Raw genomic sequence first — 11,060 nt, 5'->3', positions numbered from 1 at the left:
CTTGGATCCAGGCCCATGAATCTGTATTATTATTATTATTATCTTAGGGACTAGTGGATAAATAACAGAGACCACATTCTTCATTTGTAAGTGCTGCATAAACAAACGTTTTGCGGTTGTTTCAAGGGGAGGAAAGGGAGAAAGCGAGGAGGTTCGTCTCACAGAACTGATGTGCGCCAAGCTCAGCACCGTAGCCATGTTTGCTCCCGGGGCAGATGTGCTGTTTGGACTCAGTCTTGGTGCACGGTGCACACCGACCAGTGGCTCTCCATCAACCCTGAGGACAGCGGCCAATATTCAAAGAAGGATCTCGGGGGATGCTTTTAAAAAGGCTGCTAACAATTTCATACTTGGAGTGCATTAATAAAAGAATTCATCTGTCAAGATAACAACTGGCTACACAAAGGCATTTCTTTGGGCCTCCGCTCTAGAAGGTGTCAAATCACCAACAATGCTAACATGAATTTTATTTGTTTTTAGGTTTTTCTTTGTATTATATTTGAAAATTTGTTTGTGTTGCAGTTGTGTAAGAACTAGATGCGTACAAACCTTTCTATTTTGCTCATATTGGTGAGACATAATAATAAACAAATACATAAACATAATAATAAAAATCAATTTGGTCAAAACAGGAGACCCTTCAACAGGGTACACATGACTGACTCAAACTCAAACTAGGCAAGCATACAAGTTGTTTTTGCTGTTCTGTCAACACTCCCAAATTTTCTCAGTATGAGAGGAAACTACCTCAGATGTGCATCCCAGAGAGAGCCTCTCACGGCCTATCTACAGGCTGAGGCTTGAGAGGCGGGCCAGAATCACTATGTTCAACCTTCATCCCAGAGCAGATTCTCAGTGCTTCTCGCTACTCCTGCAGAGCCAAGTGAGAGGACCAGAGGGTGGGCCGTGACAGGTAGGGACAGAATACTTGCTGACAGAGGGCCTCGGGAGTCAGAAGAAGGAGAGAGGCCCACAGTGCTGGCATCTCACATGTGAATCTAGAGCTGCAGGGAACTGTGTGGAACACAGCCTCCATCTGCTGCTCACCTGCCTGGGAGCCTCTTGGGCCTCACCAGCTTGCTGACAAAGCCTGCAGAAGCCCCCTCTCGGAGCTCCTGTCAGGCAGCCTGAGCCCCAGAGGCTCAGACAGTGTTGTCACAGCCCCTGGAACATCTGGACCCCAGGCCCACAGCATCTGTGTGCCTTTCTCCATGTGTTCACCCAACCACACTGCACGGGATTCCATTCCAGTTGTGGCCGCTTCACTCGGCTGGTTCTATAACTGGAAGCAGAAGGATCCTGTTCCAGTTGTGTCTTGACTGGCATTTGGACTTTGACCATGTTATTCTGTGAATTAATTCATGCTTTGGAAATCAGAAAAAGAACTGAAGGCAGCCATTCCATTTGGGTTGCAGGGCTCTACGAATCAACATGTGGGGTTTAAATGCAAGAACTAATAGCGCCCCTAAAGAGATGTTAGGAGATGCACTTTTCCTTCACTCCAGTTCTGTTGATCTTGGGAAGCTGAAACTGGCCCTCACTCTCTCTCTCTCTCGGACTTGTAGGTGAAGGGACCAAGGCCCAGACTTGGAGAAGAAGGCTTTTCCAAAGTTACCCAGGTAGACAGGCCCAAGCAGGGCTGAAAGCTAAGTCTACTAGTTCCAGCCATTTGATTTTCCCACAGCAAACCCACTCCCAGTGATTCCTGGCTTACAAAGAATCCTCTTACCGTTTTTTTAAGAAAGTGATATGCATTCAATAGAAATTCTGTTCGAATTTTAAATATTGATTTTAGTTTATTTTCTTCCATGGCTAGTGATAAAGGGTAATTTATTCTGTCTTTTAGAAGACTGGGTAGAAGAAGGCCCCCCACAGCCCCACACTGAGGATGGAAGCAACCAAGGCTTTCCATGACAGGGTGTGGCAGATCATGCAGTGGCCACACTAGGACATTCAGTCGGAGAGGTATATTCAATGTGTTTCAATGCACCTTTCAACCTGTGTTTAGCAGAATATAAGCCCAATGGGAGGTGAGGAGTATCTGTCCTCAGTGACATCAGCCGGAGGGAGTGCTGAGCTCAGTAGCCACTGTGGGTCCCTGGAGAACAAGAGTATGGTCAAGAGGGTAGAGTCAAGTACTAGCTAACAAAGGTAGCACGGTCATTAGAGCAAGTCATCCAGATGAGGACTAGGAGAGGGTCACAGTTTGAAACTGTGTCCACTAGTGGTTATACTGACATCTCAACCCTTTGTTTTTGTGAATGAGATACTGGGTGGAGGTAGACTCTTTGCTGGTGCAACCAAGCTAAGATGAGGTCATTGGTAAGTCTTAGGGAATCGATATGACTGGTGGCTCATAAGGAAAGGGAGAGACACAGACAGGCACACTCAGAAAGAAGACATGAAGACTCACAGGAGATGTCACGTGTGGATTCAGATAGAGATGCAAAGAGTGTGGCTGTAAACGAAGAGACTCTAGAGGCCACTGGCATCGCATGGAGCTGGAAGAAGCTGGGAAGGATCTTCTATAGTCTAATAGACCATGGACTCTCTGACTGTCTAGTCTAGGATTTCTGGCTCCAGAACTATAGAAAAATACATTTCTATGGTTCTAAACCATAGTGGTACCATGGTCCCCCATAATCTGCAAAAGATGTATTCTAAGCACCCTTACTGGATACCATAAGCTATAGGTAGTACTAAACCCTGTATAAATTATGTTTTTCTGTGCATGCATGCCCATACAGTTTAATTTATAAAGTAGGAACAACAAGAAATTAACAATGAAGGGTAAAGTAGAATAATTATAATAATATACTACAACAACACCCATTAAAATTTAAAACTAATCATTTCTGGAATTTTCCATTTACTATTTTCAGGCCACAGGATATTGAATCTGAGGTAAGGGAGGCTACTGTATAGCAGCCTTCTACGTCCATGGGCTCCATATCCACAGGTTCAACCACAGATCAAAGCATTGTAACTGCTTCTCTACCACACAAGCACAGGAGACTTCTGCCATCATTCCCCAAGTAAGAGAGACGGCATCACAACCACCCGTGCGGCCTTGGCATTGAACTAGGTGAGATACGTCATCTAGAGATGAGTGGACATATACGGGAGGGTACACAAAGACTGCGCCATTGTGTGTCAGGGATCGGAACATCTGCATGTTTGGGTGTGAAGACGCCCTAGACCCAGCCCCCACCCACCCTTAGACACTGAAGCATGATTACACTGCTTCGTCAGCCCTAGAAACTCGTGCAGGTGGTGAACAGTCTTACAGCACTCCCTTGTTGAATAGTCATTTTAGACTTTAAACCTTCAAGGCCGTAGCCAAAAATTTCTGATATTTGAAAGTTTCCTGCAAACAGGAAATAATAGAGAAGAACTGCTCATATGTTCTCATTTCCCTCAGATGCCCACATTCCTTCTAACAACTGTTTACACCTCCCTAGATCCTGCTGCCACTTTTCCTTTTCCTCTACTAATGAAGAAAGTCTCTCCACCTTTTAATTATAAAGGTGAAGGAGAACCATAAGAAAAAGGAGTGCCCATTGTTCCTGATGCCACTGACCCTTACATTACAAGTATGCAATTATAGAGGAATCATTCCATAATTCAGCAATAATTACCCAGAACCTGCCATCTGGTAAAGCCTGGGCTACTTCAGGGAACAGAACTTCCAGGCAGCTAAGAGCAGAGGCTGGATAGATGGATGGATGGATGGATGGATGGATGGATGGATGGATGGATGGATATTACTGATAATAAATAGGATCACTAAAAAGAAGAATTGATAGGTATGATAGATGAGAACTATAAGTGATAGATATGATATGTAAATATATAATTAATGAATGATTATAGATTCATAAATAAGATAATAGGTAGATAGTCTAGATATTACATTAAATATATAGCTATATGATAGATTTAGTTAGATAGTTGATAGTCAAATAGCTAGTCATCATAGATAGCCACAAATGACAGAGAGATGATAGTGCCTAATAACAAAGCCACCAAATACACCAAAGCGGATAGCACAGTATTTATTCACCCACCCCCCTTTATTCTTACACTAAAATATAAGTGATATTTGTGGTCAACACAATTAAAGACTACTTTAATCTCTTATTACTTTTCTAGCCCTGACCAGTCAAGGTGTCCACAGGATCTAGGTACTACTAGGCTATCTAAATGAGTTCCTAAAGAAAAAGAAAGGTGACATTTGTAAACTAAAAACAGTGACAACAAACACCGCTGCGCTAGCCTTTGGCTAACGCAAGACCTCCAGGGGATTCTCCCTGTAAACCGAGTGTCATGACTCTGAGTGTTTCTGAAGACTCTGTGGACTGGTTTAACAGGTGACAGATCTGTAGACAGGACTTTGCTGAGTTCCTACCGTGCCCTATCCTGACTCTTCTGGTCTCAAAACCACCATGGCCCTGGATCATGTAGCAAAGGCTCCCTGGCATCTCAGAGTATTGTGTCCTGATTGTGGGGAAGCTCTATTTAGCTTCAGCTATCACTTGACACAGCTCAGAGTTAGAGGAGGGATCTCAATCGTAGCGTTGCTTCAAAGGCATTGGCCTGCGGACATGTACCCAGGACTTTTTCTTAGTAGCTAATTGATATAACACATGTTGAGTGGAGACGGCCTGAGCCTAAGAGAGAAGTTGTGTGTGTGTGTGTGTGTGTGTGTGTGTGTGTGTGTGTGTGTTACATATGACTGAACTGGAGAAGTGGGGCGGCTGCTTAGCAAACCCTTTGGAGCCCAGATGATCATGAATGAGTCCCAGATATTGGACATTGAGTTCACATTTGTTACATCTGGGTTTTGTTTTATCTGATTCTGTATCCTGGTTCATTCCTCTTGGAAAAAGAAACCATATAACTTCTTTTTTACTTTATAGGAGCACACAGTTAAGAAACTTTGGATTTCTACAGAGAACTTAGACTTCTAAATCATTGTAAATGTTTAAATTGTAAGTTGTACTGTATTTTATATTATGGTATGGACACAGCACACACCTATAATCTCAGGACTTGGGAGACTGAGGTAGAAGGACCTGAAGTTTCAAAGCCAACGGGGGAGTAGGAGATTCTGTCTCAAAGGGATTAAAAAGCGGAAGTAGAGGTGGAATCCTGTCACATGCCCACTGGCTCACTGCCCGACAGCCATTAGAAAACTCTCCTTCCTCTTCACACTCTAGCATGACCCCAGAGGGCTAAAACCAAGCAGTCCTGTGGCAGGACACATGGGGGAAAAAAGCTTTCAAATTTTATCCATACAAAATCCAACTTCGAATACCAAGCATCCGTTCAGCATGCACGGGATGGATCAGGAGGTCAAGAAGGCCCATAGGTGGGAAAACATGCGCCTGAACCCTCCAAACCGTGTGCCCTCTGGACATCAGAGGGCAGAGTGTGGTCTGCCTCCTCCTCTGCACCCACCTGCTCCACCTCCGTGAGTGTCCAACTACCATGTTGGTTCTGCCTTTGTCTCTGTGCGGATGGCTCCTGCCTCTGCAGAGGGAAGGTTCCCGTAGCAGGTGACTGGCGTGGAGAGGAATATTTTTCCCCCCCCAACAAAACTGTGCTCTGAGGCATAGAGAGGATGCCAAAAGAGGAGCTGACTTGAGCTGAGGTAAACTTAACTACTCTGGATCCTTAGTCAAGGCCAGCTGCCCTTCACCACTTCCCCATGCCCATCCTGAAGGGCAGCAGCTCCAGGAGGGCTTTAGAGCTGAACTGACACTTTCCCCGTCTTCAGCACTCACGGGGAAATGAGGCCAGCTCCACACACCAGCCAAAGCCCTCGGCTTTGATAACAGCCTTCGAGGGGCTATATTTGCACACAGCCGAAAGAGGAAATGAAACCTCAGCTGCGGGTCAGTCCCAGTTGCCAAGGAGGATGGAGGCAAGCACCAAACAGCTGTGCTCCTGTCACTCAGCGGAAACTCTCCGTTTTTCCAGAGTCTTCACCGTATAATTCCTTCCACTTACAGTCTTGTGATATTATAATAAAGGGTGGCTGCTGAGAGGTTTTGAAATATCTCCTTCATCAGTGAAGACAACTTAATCTCCCATTCCCTCCCCCCACCCAAAAGAAAACCTCCCAAGTATTACTTCCTGCCAGAAAATGAGTTGGATTTGCTTCAAAACTGCTTCAGCATTGGTGAACATAAATGGCTCTAAATTTAGCAAATATCAGCTTGCCCAACCAATTTGCAAAATTTTCCTCCCCTCCCTTCTAAGCCCTATTTGGCCTTAAAGTCAAAGTTGAGCTGGACCCTGCATCTCTCCCACGCCCGTCCTCACCTTCCTTCCACATCTGGTTTGATGGTGAACTGATAAAAGGTGAACTCATACTTAGTAGCACAGAGCTGACTCGGCTGAGTCTCTGGCCTCCCTCTGGCAGCAGTTATTCAGAGGTGACCTGGGTTCCAACTCTAATCACTTGGCAAAGTCACTGAGTGGGTGGAGATGAGAAAAACATCTGCTTTCCTCATCCATGCTCAAAATACAGCATTTCCTCAAAGCCTGGAAGAGGGGACAAAGAGTTCTAACTGCCTACAAACTGGTCCAAACACGACTGGAGTGCTGATTTCACTCTGAGGCAATGGGTGGGGAAAGTTCTAGCAACTCTTCAGCAGATCCTGTGACCCCTGTCTTGATCCTGTCCATTCCAGAACTGGATATGGCTATTCTTTTTAACGTCAACACTGGATCAGACACCATCCAAGTCCATGCGTCGTGTGTGTAACAGGCTGACAGCTTCTCAAAGAATACAATGCCATTTGCACCAGACTTAAGTCATGCCAAGAAAGACAAGGTCCTCCTACACCCTGCCAACAGTGGCAACATGGAAGATGGGGAAGGAATTCTTCACCACACACTGTTCCCTTGGAAACAACGACCAGGTCTGCCTCATTTCCTGCCCATTGGTCCATCTTCGTACTGGACCCCTCAGAGATTTCCATCCCTGTCCAGTATCTTCACAGATGAGGGAAGCCCACATGATCACCTGACAGCTCTGATCCCTGGGAGACTTCACTCTTAAGAAGTCAGCTTTTGGCTTCTGTAAGAAATAACACTAGCAAGTAGCATGGTGTGACCCACATAGGTGCAAAGAGTAAATTAGACTCTTCCTCTACTTGCTGCTGGGATGGGTTCCAGGGACACATGGGCTTCTTAGAAATAAGCTGTATTGAGGAGATGGCAGCATTGTTTGTAAGCTGACTGAAGATTATTTCATCATCACCACCGTCGTCACCATCATCACCATCATCATCATCACCTTCATCATCATCACTATCATCATCATCATCATCATCAAATAAGGTTTTTACAAAAGTAGGAAATAGAACAGGAAGTCCAAAAGAGAAACTGGGAGCTGAGGCATGAGGAAGTAAAACCAGGAAGAAGGTTCTCAGCTGTAGAAGGACCAGGGCTTCTCTGATTCCTACCCCTACTCCAGAGGCTTCCAAACTCCAATCTTCCTTCATAAAGATGATAATCACATGCTTATGAATTATACAAGGTCAAACATGAAGACTGCTGGTTGAAGTCTGGGACAGCAGAGCTGAGGGGCTGCCCCATGTCATATCTGTTGGTTTCCAGGTGACCCAGACACATAGCAAGATTTAGATAGATTTCCAAATGTAGCCCTGTCTTTCTATATCCAGAAAACCTAAATGTTTAGAGCCCCTATAAGATTCAAGGGGGAAAAAAATCTATGCTATTTAGATTCAAACTTTACTCTGAGCATCATTGTGAAATTTGTTATATGTGACATACCAGTTTATGAACATTCTGTGGGATTTTAAAGGATTTTCTATTCATAGGGATATCTTGAAAGGAGAAGTTTTCTTATAGCTAATTTGTCTCAAAATGAGGCTTAATTTATTATTAAAAGAGGGTTAAGAACCAGTATTTCTGACCAACACCCAAAATGTAACTAAATCCCTACAGCCTGTGAGAAATAATGGTCTTTCCTCGGCTCCACTGTTTCCCTGTTTGCTGTGAAGAGCTAGGAGAGATTTTCAGGGTGATGGACATAACCCCTAAGCACCATGGAACAGTCAAGAACATTCCAGGCTCCACTGCTATTCCTCAGGGTTGGGCACCAGAGACCAGCAAAGGGAACTAGTGGTCCTGGACTGTGTGTCCTGATCCAGGCTGCTCAGACCCACCCAAGGGACATCACGGGATGGAAAGATCAGGAACATCATCTTTCCAAGTTGAGTACATGCCCGTCCTGCCGTCTCCCTGCATCTTTTCCCAGCCCCGTGGTACTCAAAGCCAAATCGCAGAGTCACACTGAGAAGAGAAAGAAAAAGCACTGCCTTCTTTCTCTCTTGCCCCTCCCTGAGCGCACAGCCCTGGCTTCCTCCTGCAGGAAGGAGGCGATGCTGGACTCTAATGAAGGGTGTGGACTGAGGAGAAGCCAGACACAAAAGAGAGAGCAAGTCAGGATGTTACTAACAGTCCAACTTCCTTTTCAGGTTCCTGTTTAGCTGAACATTTCAAAGGAGAAGGTTTCCCAAACTGCTACTCTTCCTAGTGCTTCCCTGAGGCCTCAGGGTAGAGGTGGAGGGTGGAACCAGACAAGGGGAGTCTGTCCACTCCATCAGTCACCAGGACTTCAGGGCTCGCTTAGTGTGTCCCACGTATAATACCCACTGAAGTAGCTGTGGAGGTCATGTTCTCCCAGCATCCCTCTTCCATGGCCCTCCGGCTAGATGGATGAACATCCCCTGGGGACCGTCTGCTAGAGGCAGGAGCAGGCTGAGTAGACACTCCAGGCAGACCACTTCCTTGCATGGGAGCTCGTGCCTTGCTTCCCACTGAACTGAAGGGAATGTACACTCGGGCTGTCGATATGGGTCTACCTCCTGTGCCGCTGCTAGGCTGAAGCACAGCATTGGTGCCAGCCTCCTGAACACCACTTGGCTCCCTTCAGACTCCGTGAAAGAGCCCATGGCATCTAAAAATAGTGTGCGTCACACTGCGCTATAGTTCCAAAGGAGGCCGACATGTGATGACCCACTCACTGATTAAGCTGATTTTGAGACAAATTAGCAAGGAGGGGGTGGGGCTTGCCTTTCAAGATCTAACAATGAAGAGAGAAATGATACATAAAAATCTTATAGACTATGCCCAACCTGATACGATGCAGAAAATGAATCTCGGCATGATACCCAATAAAGCAAACACTGTATTTAAATAGCAAGGATTTTTTTCTCTTGTATTTCATAATCACGTTCAATATTTATCTCATTTTGTAGCTATGGGGAAAAAATAGAAAGTCTGAGCAAATAGGAATGAGAAATCCAATTTCACAACATCCCGTCCAATAAGCCCTCAGTATACTGAGGACTGACAGGTTCAGCAAACACGCCAGGATTCCAAGGAGGAGCTAGGGATTGGATACCTGAAGCCCTAACTGGCCATGTTGAGGGGAAAGAAGGCATGAGGGGGAAAGTGCTCTGAGGCCCCCCCAGAGCTGCAAGGAATATAGGAATGCCCCCCCAGACTCCCTGTCTGGCACCTACTTCCAGCCCAGTATGGCTGACCTGGCTTTGATACAGGCCCTTCTCCACGGCTGCGATGAACAGAATGGACCCTTTCATTTCCAGGGCAATTTGCCTCTGTGGCTGTAGGAATCATCTAGATGACAGGTTTTTATTACATCTGCAAAGCATCTCGTGACAGTGATGTCACACAGCAGTTGGCTTACAGGGCTGTCCACCTTGACCGTGGAACATCTTTGCCCACTTGGGTAGCCTTCTCCAACGATGCTTCTAAGGCGCATAAGTATTCCAGGCCGTGACTCAGCACCTTGTTACTATAGATAGAACAGGTTGGAGTCTCTGACCCAGTTCTCACTGTGTAACTCAGGACCTCTTGATTCCTTTGTTTGGTTATTCGTTGCTTTTGAGATAAGGTCTACAACCCAGACTGGCCTGGAAGTCCCTAAGGGTGGCCTTGAACCCCTGATCCTCATGCCTTTGCTTCCTGAATGCTGGCATTAAAGGTGTACACCACCAAGCTTGATTTATGTGGTGCTGAGGATAAAATGTAGGGCTTTGTGCTAGCCTACCAACTGAGCGATATCCTTAGCCCTAGTCTCTCATTTTTGAAAAGCCCCTTAGAGGTGCAAAAGGAAAAAGCTAAGGAGAAACATTGAGCTGGGGAAATTTGTACAAATAATCTTGAGGCAGAATAGTTTTTGCTTAATTTTTAAACAGAATCATGATGTCACCAATTGAAATCACAGCCCTGTGGTTTGAAGTCCCATATGTTTGACAAATAGTGCCAGTCATTTGCCAAATCTAAACATAACTAGTTTTCCTCAGTCACAAGCTGTCTCCTTGTCTCCCACCAGCATAAGGATTTGATTTCTTCTGCTCTCCTTGAGCTGAGTGTCCCTGAGGACCCGGGCTAGTGCAGACTGTTTTCCTGCCTTCTCTGTCTTCTTTGCCGGGAAAACATCCTATAAATTCTTCCAGGATCTCCCCTGGTGACGAGTTTCTGTCCCTCAGTCTCTGGCTTTTGGTGAAGCATTCCTCGTGGCTTCCCATGACAACAGGTGCACTGCCCTGAGCTCATGATGACCCACCTCGCCTGAGGACCACCCCGTCACAGGCCTGTTCTCAAGGCAACCAAATGTACATGGTCTCGCCCCACTCCTTACTTCCGCCCTCTGTGGATGCTTTCTAAAATCACCACCCACGTCACAAATGGCTGCTTCTGTGTCTACGACTCACTCCCAGCAGGGTTTATGTGTCCGGGCTTAAATTTCATCCCGAGAATGGCTTCTGATGCAGGCCGATTCCACAGTCAGGAGAGAGGATCAAATTAAGGATGTGGTTAGACCAACTTATAGAAGTAGGGAAATACAACTCCAGCAGAAGACAACAGTGTTCTTTTCCTATCAAACATCAAACTCCCAAGAGTCTGTCTCATTTGTATCCATCCCCGTGATTTACATCCCAATTACTCATCACCATGGGAACCAGGTATTTTTGACTGACAAAAGAAAAGATTGC

Source organism: Peromyscus eremicus, chromosome 8b (genome assembly GCF_949786415.1).
Source record: "Peromyscus eremicus chromosome 8b, PerEre_H2_v1, whole genome shotgun sequence".
Classification (NCBI taxonomy): domain Eukaryota; kingdom Metazoa; phylum Chordata; class Mammalia; order Rodentia; family Cricetidae; genus Peromyscus; species Peromyscus eremicus.
The sequence above is the reverse complement of the archived record's forward strand: the minus strand, read 5'-3'. Positions refer to the sequence as shown.